Source organism: Rattus norvegicus, chromosome 6 (genome assembly GCF_021556685.1).
Source record: "Rattus norvegicus strain SHRSP/BbbUtx chromosome 6, alternate assembly SHRSP_T2T, whole genome shotgun sequence".
In the NCBI taxonomy this organism is placed as follows: Eukaryota; Metazoa; Chordata; class Mammalia; order Rodentia; family Muridae; genus Rattus; species Rattus norvegicus.
The window spans coordinates 134,553,052-134,569,173 of NC_141539.1; the positions used below are offsets into that span (position 1 = coordinate 134,553,052).

At 50.1% G+C, this 16,122-nt stretch overlaps 1 protein-coding gene and 1 long non-coding RNA gene across 2 annotated transcripts in view; one reads left to right on the top strand and one right to left on the bottom strand.

Annotated features, from left to right (window-relative positions):
* LOC148005470 (uncharacterized) overlaps window positions 1-7,126 on the bottom strand; it is a 40,214-nt gene extending 33,088 nt beyond the window's left edge. Inside the window, exons 1-2 of the mRNA XM_087554968.1 lie at window positions 6,744-7,126; window positions 3,247-3,403 (exon numbers count right to left, since the gene is read on the bottom strand). The gene's annotated coding sequence lies outside the window, so the exon portion shown is untranslated. The remainder of the gene's footprint in view (window positions 1-3,246; window positions 3,404-6,743) is intronic.
* Window positions 7,127-7,988: 862 nt separating this feature from the next.
* The window catches only part of Meg3 (maternally expressed 3), a 32,169-nt gene continuing 24,035 nt past the window's right edge, over window positions 7,989-16,122 (top strand). The window contains 4 exon segments of the long non-coding RNA NR_131064.3: window positions 7,989-8,083; window positions 10,705-10,810; window positions 11,047-11,808; window positions 13,377-13,488. This is a non-coding gene — a long non-coding RNA (maternally expressed 3).

Below are 16,122 nucleotides of genomic sequence, written 5' to 3' on the forward strand. Positions count from 1 at the left end.
TCTGCACATATGAGGAGAGTCACCCCCACCTTGCTTGTCATTTTGTTGCTGGCACCTCTAGTGGTACCAGCCTCCCTGCCTTGTATGTTTAGTGCATGCTCCTGTGTTCCTTGAACTAGCAGATGAGCCTGTGCACATGGCTTTTCTAGCTGTTTTTTTTTTTTTCTCTCCTCTTGAAAGTCTACAGAATCAGAGTAACCATTTGAAATGGTGTATCCTGGGGGCAGGCACCCAGACCTGAGTGTGCCCCATCCCAGCCCCCTGCCAGAGGCGTTGATCAATAAGATTCTTTTTCATTTAGCTAGTAGGGAAGGTTTTAAAAAGCTAGTCTGTCATTTATTCTGTGTTCTCAGGGAATCTGTGACACGGATGTTAATTCTTCATATCTTTGCAGACACAAGGACTGGCTTGATCTCTGTCCGTGGATGGGTCCTGAAGAACCACTGTCATTTCCCTACCCTCCCCAGGCTGTCTGCTCCCCAAAGTTCACAGAGCCAAGGACGACCTATTGGAAACTGGTGGGAGCAAGGCCGGCCTTTGGAAAGCAGCCCGTGTTTGCTTTTCTTTATCACCAAATGCACAAGGGCAACCCCGTTTACCTAAAGGCAGTGCTTTTAAGCTCATCCCTTCCACAAACACCTAAAGGGTATGTTGAACATTTGAGTCTGTGTCTCTGAGGGCACTGAGTTTGCACAGCATAAGCCCAGGCAACTTGCTAGGTGGAGGGAAAGCAGAGGGAGCCACAGTGACCTTTGTTCTTTTCTAGCAACCCAGGCTCTAAAGGAGGGGAGAGGAAGTTTTGGAAGAGGCTGTAAAATACCCTCAGAGGAGCTTCCTGACTTACTCTCATTAAGGCTCTAACCTGGATGGTGAAGTGGGCTAGCTTCAAGTCTCTGCCTGCCTAGATCTCAGGACCCCTTAGGGCTGAGAGCACATGAGATTGACAGCTTGTAGCCAACAGACCCAGGGTTGTCACCCCAAGTAGGGAACTTTGGTCATGATTTCAGGTTCTGCACATCTGGGGGCAAGGTGGTATCACCAGATATGCCCTCTCTGGGGAGCAAACAGTTTGAACTTTTTGCTCTGTTAACCTGGTGTTCCCAGAGAGTCTCATACACTGGCCCTACTGAACCCTGTGTATGACTCTGGGGGGTGGGGGCTGTGATTATCCTCGGCTGCCACATGGTGAAACTGAGGTATGGAGAGATGGAAAAGAATGCATTCAAAGCTAAGTTGCTGGCTACATATACCTCCACAGCTGACTCAGGGCAGCCAGAGTCGAGGTTGGAGTTAGGTAAGGCCTAGGAGTTCGAGGCTGGCTCCTGGATAGAGAATGTATATGTGTTTCTATACAGGTCTGCATGAATAAATTAAAATGTATGCTTATTAAATAAATGAAAGTGCCAATACCAAGGTCTCCTTCCCACCCACCTCCTTTGTATCCTCTGGCTGGGAGACATAGGAACACAGCTCACTGAGTATGATTAGTGTGTGTATAATTCTTTCTCTATTTAATCTTCCCCACTAATGGCATATTTCACTCACAGCATAGTTATTATGAAAGAGAGGCTCACCAAACTGACCCACAGCCATAAAGGTAGTGAGTATTCTTAAATCTATGGTGTGCTCTCAAGATCTCATGGACCAAACATTTGACCAGCAGGCTACTACTCTACCTGTGTTCCGGATTGGAGTTGAGGGTGCCTCTTTACTGATCACCCCTCAAATCAGGTTATGTGACTCATCCTCCCCACCTCCCCCGCCCCCCAACTCAGCAGCATGTAGGTTGGCCAGAGTAGCACCTCTCCTCACACCCTGCACTGTCTTTTTCTTACCTCCTTAAGTGCCTTGGGCTTCTCCTGTCCCTCCTGACCTCTTTCAGGGAGCTAGTGGCTGCTGTCTAGCTTGAGAGGTGAGATCAAGCAGGCCCAAAAGGCTGCCTGAGGGTTCTGAAAGGATCCAGACTCTGTTTAGGAGGCCAGCGAGCTCTATATGAGCCTTCATGTTAGTGAGGCAACATTCCAGACCTCATGGTAATCTAAGATCAGTGTCTTCTCCAGGCTCTTGGGCGGGGCAGCAGCTTTTCAACTGTCTTCAATCTTTTTGTTAAAGGAGGAGGAGGAAGAGGAAGAATAGGAGGAGGAGGAGGAAGACGAAGAGGAGGAAGAAGAGGAGGAGGAAGAAGAGGAAGAAGAAGAGGAGGAAGAGGAGGAGGAGGGAGGAAGAGGAGGAGAAGGAGGAGGAGTGGGGTGGGGTGGGTGGAAAGGCGAACTTTCCAGTCCTTTTCTACCTGGGCTATACTTTCTCTTGGGGGTGGGAGTACTCCCCAGGCCTGGCTGCCTCTGTCAACACCCCCTCCCTAGCCGTAGGCAGTTGAATGAAGCGGTTCTTTGCTCCACTGAAGGAAATATTTCCATGGAGCAGGGCCAAAAAACCCCTTGCCTGAATCCGGGGTTGGCCTCTGCCCAAGCCAGGGGGGACGGGAGGGGTTGGATCTGGCGACGTGGCCATCTCTTCCAAGTGTCAAGATGTGAATTCTAAAATCCACCCCACAGAAATGGCCAGCTTGGCTAAACCCCTGTCCTTCATCTGCCTTGCCCCCTAGCCCTGGTTTTTCTAGGTTCCTCCAGAAGAAAGGAATGTTAGAGCCCTTCCCTAGCCCCCAGCCATTAGGAATTTCTTTGCTGAAGGGTGAAAGCCCTTTTAGAGAGGGAAGCTGCTGTGTGCTTTCCTGGGAGTGTTTCTCACTGAAGGGTAGTGGTGAGCACAGAGACCTTAGCTTTTTAACTCACTTACTAGACAAAGACTTTGTAAAGTAGGTTCCTTTCTATGGGAGAAGCTAAAATGTTTGCTAAGTCTTCTTGAGCTTGTGTTTACATATTATCATCTGTGTTGTACATGTACGTGAGTATGTGTGCACATGTGTGTGCGTGCTGGTCAAGGTTAAAAGCTGAAACTTGGTGTCATCTTGAATAACGACTTACCTTTTTTTTTTTTTTTTTTCTCTTCTTGAGACAGTCTCTTATTGAACTCAAAGCCCACCTATCTATCTGGTGAAGATTACAGGCACTGGCTTCGGCTTCTGAATTTCTACGTGTGGATCCAAACTCAGGGTATCATGCTTAGGCAGCAAGTCTTTCATCCACTTAGCCATCTCCTTCTCCTCAGTCCTCAACTGTTGCTCTTTTCCTTTCTAATGTTCCTTTTAGGTTTATTTGTTTTGATTTTATGTCCACGAGTGCTTACCTGCATGTGTGCTGCATCTTGCGGCTGCCTGGTGTCTTTAGAGGCCAAGCAGTTACTGGTTTTAGTGACCCACTCTAGGTTCTGGGAAACAAACCCAGATCTTCCACAAGCTGCAACTGCTGGGCCATCTCTCTTGCTTCCTCCTCCTCTTCTTTTTCTAAGTGCACAGTTTTTTAAGTAACAAATGTTAGTTGAAAAGCCGTAAGAGGGGGAAAAAACATATATCCAAATCCATTTACTCAGAACAACTATCTTTCCTCTCACCATGTTGGGAGGGAGGGTTGCTTTCCAACTTTCTCAGTGACCCCAGCTTAGGAAAAAAAAAGCCCTGAAGAGCAAAGCCCCCTTCTCTCCCACATTGTGTATCCAGTGAGCTAAAGCAAGGGACGATTCTCTCTGGTAAACGATTACCCATATGTTACTGATGGCCTTGGCTATGGCTCAAGCTGATACAGTTCAAACAGGACACGTACGTACACAGGCCCTGCCATGAAGCACTGCAGTCTGTCAGGAAGTGAACTTTACTCTTGGCTTTTTGCAAAAGACATGGGACCAATTTTTCTTTCTGCATCCTACAATCTGGTCAACTCTTCTTTGCAGGCTAAGGTGGCACCATACTGAGGAGTTAGACTTCAGGGAGAGCAGGGAACTTCTCACACTGGAGAATCTGGGGCCAGTGTGCCTTCTAAAGGAGAGACCCATACTCCAGAAGATTGGGGGGGGGGTGTCTATTGATTAATATTTTCTGAGTTCTTCTCTTCCTGATGGTGCTCAGCCCAGCAGGAGAAACAGCCCCTCCAAACTCCTAAAGAAACCCAGCCTAAAGATCCTCCTTGTGCCCTCTGGTCCCTCTGATTTTGGCTGAGACCTATGCGTGATAGGAAAGGGTTTGGAAGCCATGTGGCCCAGAGATATAGATATCTGAAGGACAGTGACATTTAGGGGAACTCTGGAAATGCTATTCCGGACAGCATTTAATTGCTGTTTTACAACAGAACTCAGCATGGTTTTACAAGTGTATTATTCTCTGTGGGTTAGGAAGGGGTTTGGAAGCATGTGGCCCAGAGATATCTGGGCATCTGGAGGACAGTGACGTTTAAAGGAACTCTGAATGTGCTTTTCCGGGTGGCATTTATATGCTGTTTTACAACAGAACTCAGCATGGTTTTACAAGTGCATTATTCTTTGTGGGTTAGGAAGGGGTTCGGAAGCATGTGGCCCAGAGATATCTGGGCATCTGGAGGACAGTGACGTCTAGGGGAACTCTGGAAGGGCTATTCTGAGCAGGCAGCATTTATATGCTGTTTTACAATAGCCGTCAGCCGTTTTACAAGAGTGCATTATTAACCTATGCTTGGGAAAGGAAAAAAGAACTTGCGTTCACTTCCTAGCTGAATCTGAGGACATCTGTATATTTGACCACAAATATGTACAGAGTAAGAGACTGCTCACGTAGCTGCTTTTTTTTTTTTTTTAATTTTATATTTTTGGCCAAGGTCTTACTATGTCCTGGCTGGCCTTGAATTCTAAGATTTATCTGTCTCTGCTGGGATTAGAGACTCAGGCTACCACACCCAGCTCACATAGCTTTCTGAGTTCTTAAATATGAATTAAAAAAAAACAAAAATGAATAGATAAATGAAAACCCTGCTTGAAATTCCAAAAGGCAAGGTTGGAGAACTGTAAGCTTGAGGTTAGCCTGGGCTATAGTGAATTAGAGGCTAGCCTGGATACCCTGTCTTAAGAAAAGAATTAAAAAGAAGGAAAAATCTATATACCATGCATTAGAGCTATAGGGAAGAGGAGGAGGAGGCGGCTAGGCAAGCCACTGCTGTGGAAAGCTGGCTGTTATCCAATCTTCAAGAAAGTCACGCTGTAGCACTCAGAGGGAAAGTACTTTTTCTCAAATGTGGATCTGTTCCCCCATTTTCCTTCATAGATACCAATCTAGGCCTTCACATATCCTTTTTGAGTGGGGCTACATGCTAGCATTGCCCAGACAGAGGAACAGTTCCCATCTAAACACCAGCATAGGTTTGGCTTCTTCCAGAATTTCTCCCATTGCTCTGGATGAACAAATTTTTTAAGAAGTTAGGTTTTGAGCTTCAGAGAAGCTGACAAAGACATTTAAGCATACAGATATTGTTTTAATTGTTGTTAAACGGTAAGGCTTAGTAGAGATTCGTTTACAGCAATGTTTGCTGTCTCCCGCTACCCCATCTTTCTTTTTTTCGTTCTTTCTTTTAGAAGGCAAAAGGATAAACACTTTGCTGTGGAGTTCTGTTTAAAATAAAATAAAATAAAATAAAATACAATGGAAAGAAAAGCTGCATGATGAAGTAACCACATGGACTGTAGAATACACCTGATACTAATTACTGTCATGAAGAATGTTCTGGAAGACATTTGACTCGCCTGATGTATACATTCAAATCAAGCAAAGCAGTACTGGAAGGCTCCCTGGGGACTCTCCTGTCCAACTCTTTCCTTTTTCCAGATGAGGAAATAGGGGCCCAGACTGGGGAAGGGTCTGGACCTTGGCCTTCCATCAGGGAGGGAACAGAGCTGAGATTCCAACCACTGCACTTTCATCAGAAACACATAGCTTCCAGGGTCTGTTACCTTGGCTTGTCAGTAAAGGCTTTGAAGCAGAGGGATATGGTTTGCTGCCAGGAACAGGCTTAGGAACGAGGGAACCAAGGGGGAAAAAAAATGCAGAGCCTGACTTAGCTGTGGAGGCCCTCCTTCCCTCAAGGGCTCAGGGCCTGGAGCACACAGAATGGCTTTTAGGTATCTGAGGGTCCTGTCAATGCTCGCCAGTGGCTAGCACCAGGCTCCAGCTCATATTCTTTTGGGGGCTGCAATGCTGACAGCCTTCAGGGACCCTTAGTACACGGCTACTGATGCTCTCTAGTGGCCGTTGCAATCCCATGCGTGGGCCACTAACATGAGCCTCCATGACAATGCGCACCCCTTGCTTCTGCCCCCAGAGGCTAGCAACTGAGCCTTTCTAGTGTCTGATTGGCCACAGGGGCTTGACGACAGGGTCTCCTTGCTGATGATTGGCCCCAGCCAGCTAGGCTGTTGCCTAGGTATTAATGCGGTGGGTTAATAAATGTCTCCTGTTGACTAGGGTGCTGGGAGCCATGTTTTTTTGCTGCATTCATGACGTCTGTGGCTGGTGAAGGCCTTTTTAGCTTGTCAGGGGCCTTCTTTTGGGGGGCTGCTTGCAAAAATGGGGTGTTTTCTTTCTCTCCTAGTATCTGACGCATTCAGAAAGCTCATTGTGATGCCCCCAAAGCCCCAAACCGTCCTTTTCACCCTCCGTAGCGCCTCGGTTCCCACATTAACAATGCCCCCACCCCTGAAAAGGCCTGAGTCACCGCAGAGCTGACGATCGGTAACCCTGGGCTCAGCGGTATCTTTTCTCAGTGCCTCTCAACCCCGGGACCCGAGCTACAGTGGCATCCTACGGTCGCTGGCCATAAGGGGCTTACTTGAAAGCAGCTGCAGAGCCGTAAATAAGGCCGGGAGTCTTGGGGGGGCGGCTCTTCCAACTTCGTGTCCTTCAGGGAGCCTCTGATTTTCCTTTTAGGGTCTCAATCATCCTCGCTCCTTTTCTGTCACCAGACGCTTCTTCTCTGGACTCACAGTTGCCACCCACCTGTCACCCTAAGATAGATCCTCCGTCCCTTTCAACAGCATTTTGACCTTTTTGGGAGGACATTTGATTGACGCGTTGCCCACTTTGCCACTTAGGGTAGGGTACAGCAGCCGGAGATACCACCTGTTAAGGATTAGCTCTTCTGTGCCAAGTCTGAGAGCGTACGCAGCCAGCAGCTATGCGCCATAGCAACATGTGTCACTGTCTGTCTGCTCCGGCTGCGGAGGGGGGGGGGCACCTTCCAAAGTGTGGGGAATCAACCCGATTTGGGGGTGTACTCTAAGCATTACCACACAGGACCCTATTTTCACTAACGAAGTACTTTTCTTAGGGGGGCACGGTCGCGTCTATATTCACTGTAAGCCCCGGGTTGCTCGGTATCCCCTTAACGCGTAGAAATGGATCCTTGGTAAAGGAAGGAATAGCGCAAGGTTTTTGGTGCACAGGTTGTATCTGCAGTAAAGCCCCGGACTCAAAATCAAGGTCTTTTTGGCTCAAAGATGCCAAGTTTCCCGTATCAAGATACTCTGTGAGAATTGGGGTGCCCTATGTGGGGGTGACAGCCTCGGACTAACATTTGGGAATCAATTATTTTATCTAGGTGTTTTTTTTTTTTTTAAATTTTCCAGTGCAATTAGGAAAAAACAGCACTCTCCTTTCCTAAGCCCGAGCCTCTGACTGATGTTCTGAAAAACCCGGGCAAGCCATCTGCCAGTCCCGGTACCCCACATTTATCCTTGGCTGCCTGAAGACAATTACCAGTTGGGGTTATTTCCCCCCAGATTGTGGCTACAAATCGCCCTTCCACCCACAATTAGGGCTCATGTAGGGAAAAATCATCAGCGACCACAGGGTGTTGGTCATGGCGGCCAGGGGCACTGCGGCAGATTTTTCTCCCTTCGTTCTTTGCTGCAGTCTGGGTGCGGCTACAGCAATTTGTCATAGAATCTGGGGGGCTCATTTTTCCAGCCAATCACTTTTAGAGAAATGAGCGCATTGCAGCAGAATGCGCTGACGTCAAAGACCACCCCTTCTGCGCCTTTATATAAACCCCACCCAGCCAGCCCCTAGCGCAGAAGGCGAAGAACTGGAATAGAGCTCGCCTCGGCTCTGCTGGCCTTGGCTGAAGCTCTTCCAGAGACCCGGGGCGGCCACGGGAGAATGCCTTACCTGGTGAGTGGTTAGCCATCCTTTGCCTGGAAGGATGTGCAAAAATAAAGACGACATCTCCTTCTGGCTTTGGCTCTGTCCTACTGGACTCGCCGAAAGACCATTGCTGGGGACCTTCTCCCAAAGGCAGCCCCTTACTCAGCCTGGTCCCCAGCATCCGACACAAAATTCTGTTAGGAAAAGAATCCTCAGGCACATTTTCCTGGGCGGGAGGGGGGGGTCCACCAGGGCTCTTTTCTCCGTTAGTTCTGGAGCGTGGGCTGCGTGGCAGAGACCCTTATTAAGAACAACAGCGATAACCAGATAATCCCCCCCCCCCAATCCAGTGTATTTTGGTTTCTGGAGTCTAAAAACCCGATTTTGGCGGTTCAAAGCCACCTTTAGAAACCCATTCATGGTGGGAGACATGGCGGCGATGCATCCTGCAAGCCCCGTAAAATAGGGAGGGGGAGGTACCTGAAAAGAGGGGTCTTAAGCCATCTTTTCCTCCTAGTCTTTAGCCAGGTTCTCAGTGGATCGTGGGCGTAAGATTTAGACGTTCTCGTAATCTAGCGATTCCGAATCCAGACACTCGGGTTTTGTGTAGACCTGATCTCAGGCAAAATATAGGGGGAAAAAAAAATGTAACCCTTACTAGCCGTTTCCGTGACGCAGCCACTTTAACAGCGGCCAGAGATGGTGTCAAAGGCAAATCTGCCCGGAGACCCCCGATCACATAGGGAAGGCTGCAGTTGACGCTAGGGTCAAGGAATAGGGGGCACAGGCAGAATAGATGTGGGAGGTGGGCTGGGGTTGATAAAAAGCCATGTCCTTGCGTCTCGAATGAAGGAAAAGAGAAATGCAGAAAAGGGGGTGTGTGGAGGGGGGGCGATCTGAGTGCTGGGAATTTAGAGGCAGGGTTTTTAGCATTGCGCATGATGGCTGCGGCAGGATTCTGACGTATTGAAGGCTTTTGACTTTTGGTAAATCACCTTTTGCCGTTTCCTTTGTCCCTGTCAAGCCCCCCCTCGGCCGCCCCCTCCTCATCCTGGGCTGGCTGGTTGAGGGCGGGGGGGGGGCGCGCCAAAGGGCTGCTACGTGGCAGGTTCTGGAAGGTTCTATTGATGGCCGCAAGAGGGCGCTGGTGGCACTGCGGAATTTTGGGGGGCGGGGTGGGGATGGAAGAGGAGGTGGCCTTTGTTCTCCTGCAGGAGGGGGTCGGGCGCGAGGTGGGCTGCGGGACTGTGGGTTCATTTACCTAAGGGGAAATGTTAGTAGATACTTGGGTTTATTGAGGTGCGCTTGCAAGGACTTACATAGGTCAGAGATGGCGTCATCTGCAGTGGCTGTGTGATTTAGGGTGTCATGGACGCAGATTAATTTATTTTCAGTGATTTTTTTTTAATGGGGTCTTAGAAAGGAGTGGCTTTTTGAGGAGAAGGATTGCAAAAATGTTAATTAGGGGTCTTCAGAGTTGACGTGGCAAAGGGGGGGGGCAAAATTTTGGGGAGAAGGGGGGTTGATATTGGAGGGGAGAGGCAGGGTGGTCTTCCTTTATTTTGTCATATAGCTTAAGACCTCAAAAATGAGTGTGTTGCGTATTAAGAACTGAGTCTTTTAAATTTTAATTATGGTTAATTGGATTTACTAATGGTGGGAGGCAGCGTCCTGCTTTTACTTATCAGAAGTAGAATTGTGGTCTGGGGGCAGCCCCTTACTGCAGGGTCTCCTTATGGTCGTGGCTTTGGTGCAAGGCGGCTCCTAGATGCTTGTGAGTGTGCTGCGTCATGTCTGGAAATTGGCTCTGGCTAGTGGTATCTTGGAGAGGCGGGGGTGGGGGGGGGGGGGGGGGTGGTGGTGGTGCATAGCGACCCTTAAAGATGGCCGACGTGGGCTATGCCCCCCTTCCCAAGCCTGAAACCTGTTGGGCGCCCTCCCCCCACCCCTACGTCAGCCTAGCTCTAGCAGCTGCGTCCTGGTGCCTGTGGGGGTGCCTCAGGTGGTTGGGCTATTGGAGTCTTGGTGCGGGCCGCGCGCCCCCTAGCGGTCTCTACGTGCAAATGGTTCTTGGCCTGCTAGACTGGCGCTAGAGTTGCGCATGCGCACACAGCTAACACTTGTGACCTGTCAATCAATTTATCTGTACCCCTCCCATTGCTGTCCTCCCCTCCCATTTCTCCTCCTCCTTCCCCTCCCATTTCTCCTCCTCCTTCCCCCTCCCACTTCTACTTTTCCTCCTCCCCCTCCCATTTCTTTTCTCCCTCCTTCCCCCTCCCATCTCTTCTCCCTCCTCCCCCTCCCACTTCATCTCTCCCTCTTTCCCCTCCCATTTCTCCCCTATCTTGCTCCTCCCATTTTCCTCCCTCCCCTCCCCTCCTCCCACTTCTTTTCCCTCCTCCCTTCCTCCTCCTTTCTCCCCCCGCCCCTACCCATTTCCCTCATTCCTCTCACCCCTCCCTTCTCTTCCTCCCCTCCATCCCATTCCTGCTTCTCCTCCCTGATCCCTCCCACCCCTCCCTCTTTCCCTCCAAGCCTGCCCCTCCCTTCTCTGCTCTTTCACTTGCCCCCTCCCTCTCTATGCTGTTCTTGTGCTGGCCGTTAGAGGTCATCAAGATGGTTTCTAACAACCCCCTCCCATATCATAGGAGCTCTCTTCAGGGATGACATCATCGGCTCACACCAGTCTTCCAGGACCACCTTCTGGATGCCAAGGCTGCTGCTCAAGTACTTGCTGTGCACCTCTGCCTCCTGGTACCACAGCCCCTCCCTCAAGTTGCTTGCATTTTATATGGCCTGTGGATTCCTCCTGCCCATTCCCCATTCATCACCCCCAGACCCATTAGCCATTAAAGACAACCATTAGACAAGCCATTAGAATGTTAAATAATTAGCTGTAATTGTAATTAGTTGTAATTAATTAGCTTAAATTGTAATTAATACTTATACCTGGGCATTTAATAAATTCTCTAACCTTTGCTTATTTGTAGAGTCAAGGAGCATGGATTCCAGGAACCCACTAGCATACAGAACAACTTCTTGTGGACCCCCCTGGGATCAGGACATCGAGGGACAAGCAACAAAGAGGATCATCAGTGTCCAGCTAGTCTCTCTCTGGGGTTCAAACCTTGAATCAATGCCCTAGTGAGGGGGCACTGGCCATGACCCCTCAACCTTTGCTCTGCTTGTATCTTGAGTCTGAGTCCTTCCCTGTACATCTGTGCTCGTGTTCATCAGCTAGTGAACTGAAGTGCTTCCCTCCCCGAGGGGGGTCGTCCCTTGTGACTGACCATGTTGTCCTAACAATGTCCTGAGCAGAAGGGTCCCCAATGGGAACCTCTCAGGAGGGGGGTTTGGGGCGGCGGGGGGGGGACCAGCATCTTGCTGGCAACTGTGGGTGGGGTGGGGTGCTTCCTTCTGGAATGAGCATGTGGCTGACCCCCAAAGGCATGCCCCCTCCCCCTCCACCCACCTTCTTGGAGATGTCCCTTCCTTTTGGGGTAGTGGGGACATTAGGAGCAACCTCCTAGGGTTGTTGTGAGAATTAAATGAACTGTAGCAGCCTGAGGCAGGGCTGGGCAGAAACCTCAGCACATGTTTGTTGAAAGGTTTGCAGGTGGATCAAGTCACCCAACTCACAGTCTCATGTGTCTCGTCTATTCTCCTGCAGACTCCTGTAGCCCCTATGCCCAGGGCTCTTCTTGCTCCAGCTAGGGGCTCCTAAAGACAACAGGCCGTCCAGGAGACTTTGAGTAAGGACATGAGTAATGTGTGTGGCCATTTCCAGAGCACTTTCTATGTAATATGACCGTGTTATTCCTATGTAATTCGTGTGTGTCAAGGGGGTAGCCTCGTGTCTAGAGAGGGGTGAATTGGCATTGATTTTTTTTTATTAGTTTTCATGACTTTTAAAGAGGTAGGTGGGAAAGAGAACTGGGAGAGCCCCACCTCACTCGTGGGGTTGAGGACAATGGACTCTTTTGCTACAGTGGCTAAGACGGGGGTGGGGACAAAGTCGGACATGGTTGGCATTGTGATGACCTCTCATGGTCCGGTTTCCCCCGTCCCTGCCTAACGTTTTTTATTATCAAACATTTCACAACGGGGAAATTTCTTGCTTCCCAAGGGTGGTCTTGGGGAGCTGCTGGGAATCAGGGGAGGGGGTGGTGGTGGCCCAAGTCTGGTAGCATGTGCTGACCTCACCTCTTAGCAACGGTGTGACCTTAAACAAGTCATTTAGCTTCCAAGTTTCAGTTCCTTTCACACCTAGATAGACATTTAAAAAGAAAAAAAAAAAAGGAAAGAGAAAGTGGGGGGTGGGGGGAGGTGGGGTGGTGGGGGGTGGGGGGAAAACAGCTGGTCTACCCCACAGAGTGCTTCTGAAGACCAAACGATGTAACTCACAAGAAAGTGCCTTGTAAATCGCCCAGAAATTGCCAAATACTTACTAACCAAGGAGGCTGTCCCTACCGCCCACTGGCCAGCCCGAGGCTCACTGTTGTGAGCACACAGTAGGGGCTGGGTATTTGTGCTCGATAAATAATTTCCAGAGTTAGAAAGAAAAAAAAAGTTCATTCAACAAACATTTTCTGAGACGCTGACCATGTGCCCCATGCACCAGGCTATGGCTGAGGTACAAAGATAATGACGAACAGTCTCTTTCGGAGGCTAATTAGGACCCTCGTCTTTACCAGCACTTTCTTTGATGGCTTTTTAAACCAACCAGTTTTGTCCGGACAAGAGAAAAAAAAAAAAAAAAAAAGCCCAACCGGGCTGCTTTAGGGAACCCAGTCTTGGAGTGGACAATAGTGTCCTGGCCTCTGAAAGGAGCTGATTGGATTAGGAGGCAAATGGAGACAGAAGGAGAAAGTAGGAGCAGACAAATGCCATGGGCGGAGACCCTCTCTGAGTTAATTCAGGCTAATTGGAGGGACCCTTCCCGTCTCGCAGAGTGGCCAGGGGCTCTCACTACTGCCTGCTCTGTCAGCACTGCTCTGTGCACATGGAGACTGGAGCTACCCTGGTCCCTCTCTTGCAATCGTCCATTCATTTGATGCTCACAACTCCCTGTCCTGACCCAGGGCCGGCCTGCCGTCACGCGGGGAAGCAGAGGTCGCCAAGTGGTTTCTCTGATGGGGCCCCCACATATCGTTAGCCTCTTGGCTTCTTCCGTTTTAGTAGCAGTGGACATGTTCCTGTTTCCAGCCTGCACCTCCACTTCAGTTCCTCTCTGGACTTCTGACTCCGCTGCCCTCACCTGGAGTCCCGCCTCCCCCTGTCTTCCTTCCTTGCCACTCCAGTGTCTGTCTTTCCTTCACAGCCCGGCTTCTCGAGGCCTGTCTACACTCGCTGCTTTCCTTCCTCACCTCCAATTTCCCCTCCAACCCACTGCTTCCTGACTCGCTCTTCTCCATCGAACGGCTCTTGCTCAGGTAAAGACTTTTCTGTAGCTTGACCCTTGGCACCATTCCAGCCTGGCTGGACACAAGGACAATGCATTTCCATTTCTGCTGCTCCATGGCTTCACGGCTCTGGTTCGCCCTCCTACTCCCACATCACTGGCTTCATGGACACAACTCTTCTCACTTTCTCTGGGAACCTAGATTCCCAGTCCTCTCAGTTTCCCAAACCTGCCTCATGCCACCCAGCCGCCAGGGCTGCCTAGAGCACTCTGCGGTTGGTGGTCTGAGTTCAGGTCCTAGGAAAACCACTTAAAACTGGGATCACGGTGTAGGCCAGCTCTTCCAAGCTAGCTACCTTGGCTAAAACAGAGTTCACGGTCTTCACCTGGAAGGCCAGGTGAATTCCATCAGGTAAGACACATGACCCCTTAGCTGAGGGACTGGAAGGGGAAACCAATTAGGTATTCCTGAGCAAATGCATTTTGGGGGGTCACAATTAAGTTTTCTCAAAGTTAGGTTCCCACAGAGAAGATCAAAGAGCAGGGGCAGTGGGAGGGGGAGTCTGGGTAGGGGAGTTGGAGGAAGGGCGAGCATTAGCCCAGGAAAGGAGATTCAGAAAATACTAAGAGCTACCCAAACCTCAGCAGAAGCTTTCCTCCTAGGTTAGCCTGGGCTTAGAGGAGAAAAACCAGAAGGAAGCTTTTAAGTTGATTACCCAGTGACACGTCCCAGGAAGCCTCTATATCACATAGCCCCATTGAAGGGGTTTGAGTTCCTCTCCCCAGGTTTAACCTCTTGCCCTGATTACCCTTCCCTAATGCCTCCCTGGACTGGTGATTAAAGTCCCCATGGTACAAGAAAGGTCTCCAGGAATGACCAGCTCCTGGGATGGAGCCACTCCTGCCCCCCCCCCCGGCCAGTTTTTTTTTTTTTTTTCTTTTTCTTTCCAGTTTTATTCTACTTTTTTTGGCCTTTCTCCTTAATGAACATGGGGCTAATCTTGGGCCTTGTGGAAGGAAGAGGCCTCAGAGCTAATGAGGTAGCTGCTGGGCTCCAATAGTCATCTCCTAAGGAGCCCTCTTTGTCTGAGAAGGAAAAACATTGATTATCATAATGAGAACTGAGCTGGTGGCTGAGGGGTGGGGTGGGGGCTTTTGGGTTCTTTAAGCTACACTTTAATGTAGATTTCCTTCCTCATTGAAGCCTAACCCCTCCACCCCACTCCACCCCCGCCCCTGCCCCGTCCCAGTGCAAGACCCATTGAATGGGGTGGCAAGTTGAAGGTAGCTTTGAGTCAAGGAACTACAAGAGGTCCATAGTGACTACAGTCATTCCTTGTCACCCAGACTCCTGCCAAGTTCCCCAGTCCCACCCCAGCAATCAACAAGCAAAGGGGACTCCCTCCTCCCACCCCACGCACACCCCCCTTTCCTCAGTGGGTCTACTATAGCACCATGGGTCCAAGTTATGTCACTACCCTGTGCTGGACTTGAAGGTAGGGTACTAGGATAGAGCGGAGGCCTAGGAGAGGAGAAGCCACCCACAAGGCTCCCTGTCCACAGTGCACAGTCAGTTGTTGAGATTTCCACTGTCTGCAGGGTCCCTTGTCTCAAATACCTGTTAATAATATTTACATTGAAATAATAGGTCCCCGAAGCCACTTTTGATATTCTAGGAGTCCGGGAGTATTTCAAAAGCTAGGGCCATGCGGAGAGGGCCTTTGTTCAGGATTTTAGTCTTAGGTCATCAGGCCTCCAAACTTAGCAGCCTTGAGCAACTCAAACAAGACTCCTATCCACCCACCCTGGCCCTCCCCCCTCCCCCCACCTTGCTACCATCTCAGCCCTTGATGTTCTGGAAGGCAGGAAGCCTGTAAGTAGGACTCCTGGTAACTGCTTCCTGAGGACATTTTGCTTCTCACCCACTAGCATGCTTCCTGGGACTCTCAGGTAGATCAATGGATATAAAAGCCCTCCTCCCCTTTCAGTCCAGGCATTTAGGCTGGCTTCAGAGTAGTTGGCCCACAGGGCTAGAGTGTTCTGGGTACTCAACATCTATGGAATCATTCAGGACATACTGGGAAGTTACGGAGATGAGGCCAAGGAGGGGGAGGGAGGAGGCAGGAAAAGCACCAGCCCCAATTCTTCTGAGAACAACTGATTTTTTTTCTGCCTCTACTGCCCATTCCCCTCCTTCATTCTCTGTCTCAGCCTCCCTCTGTTTGTCTCCCCCTACCCCCTTTTCCCATTTGAATCTGGTTGGTTCCTTTGGGGTGCCCCTAGGCCACCCCCTCCTCCTCTGGGTGTCCCAGCACCAACCCGGTAAATAGTGGGGCTCAGTAAGAGTATGTGGGATGATGTATGGTGGGACAGGCGGACGAATGGACAGGCTCAACTGCCACATCTGGGCAGCTAAGGGTCAAGGGGTTGCGGGTGTCTGGCTCAAGGGACTGGGATCATTAGTGACCTGCCCTAGTCTCAGCCCCCTTTGAGGGGTTCTAGGGTTGCGCCTTGCATTCGTCCGCGCGTCTACTCTGTCATCCACAGTTGATCCTAACTGAGCGTGCCCATGGTCCTGGCCCTGGGCTTGGCACCTGCCACCTAGCTTGTCCCTTGATGGCCTCTGCTTCCTAGGGAGGGCAAGCTGGGGGGTTGTCTGGGAGCC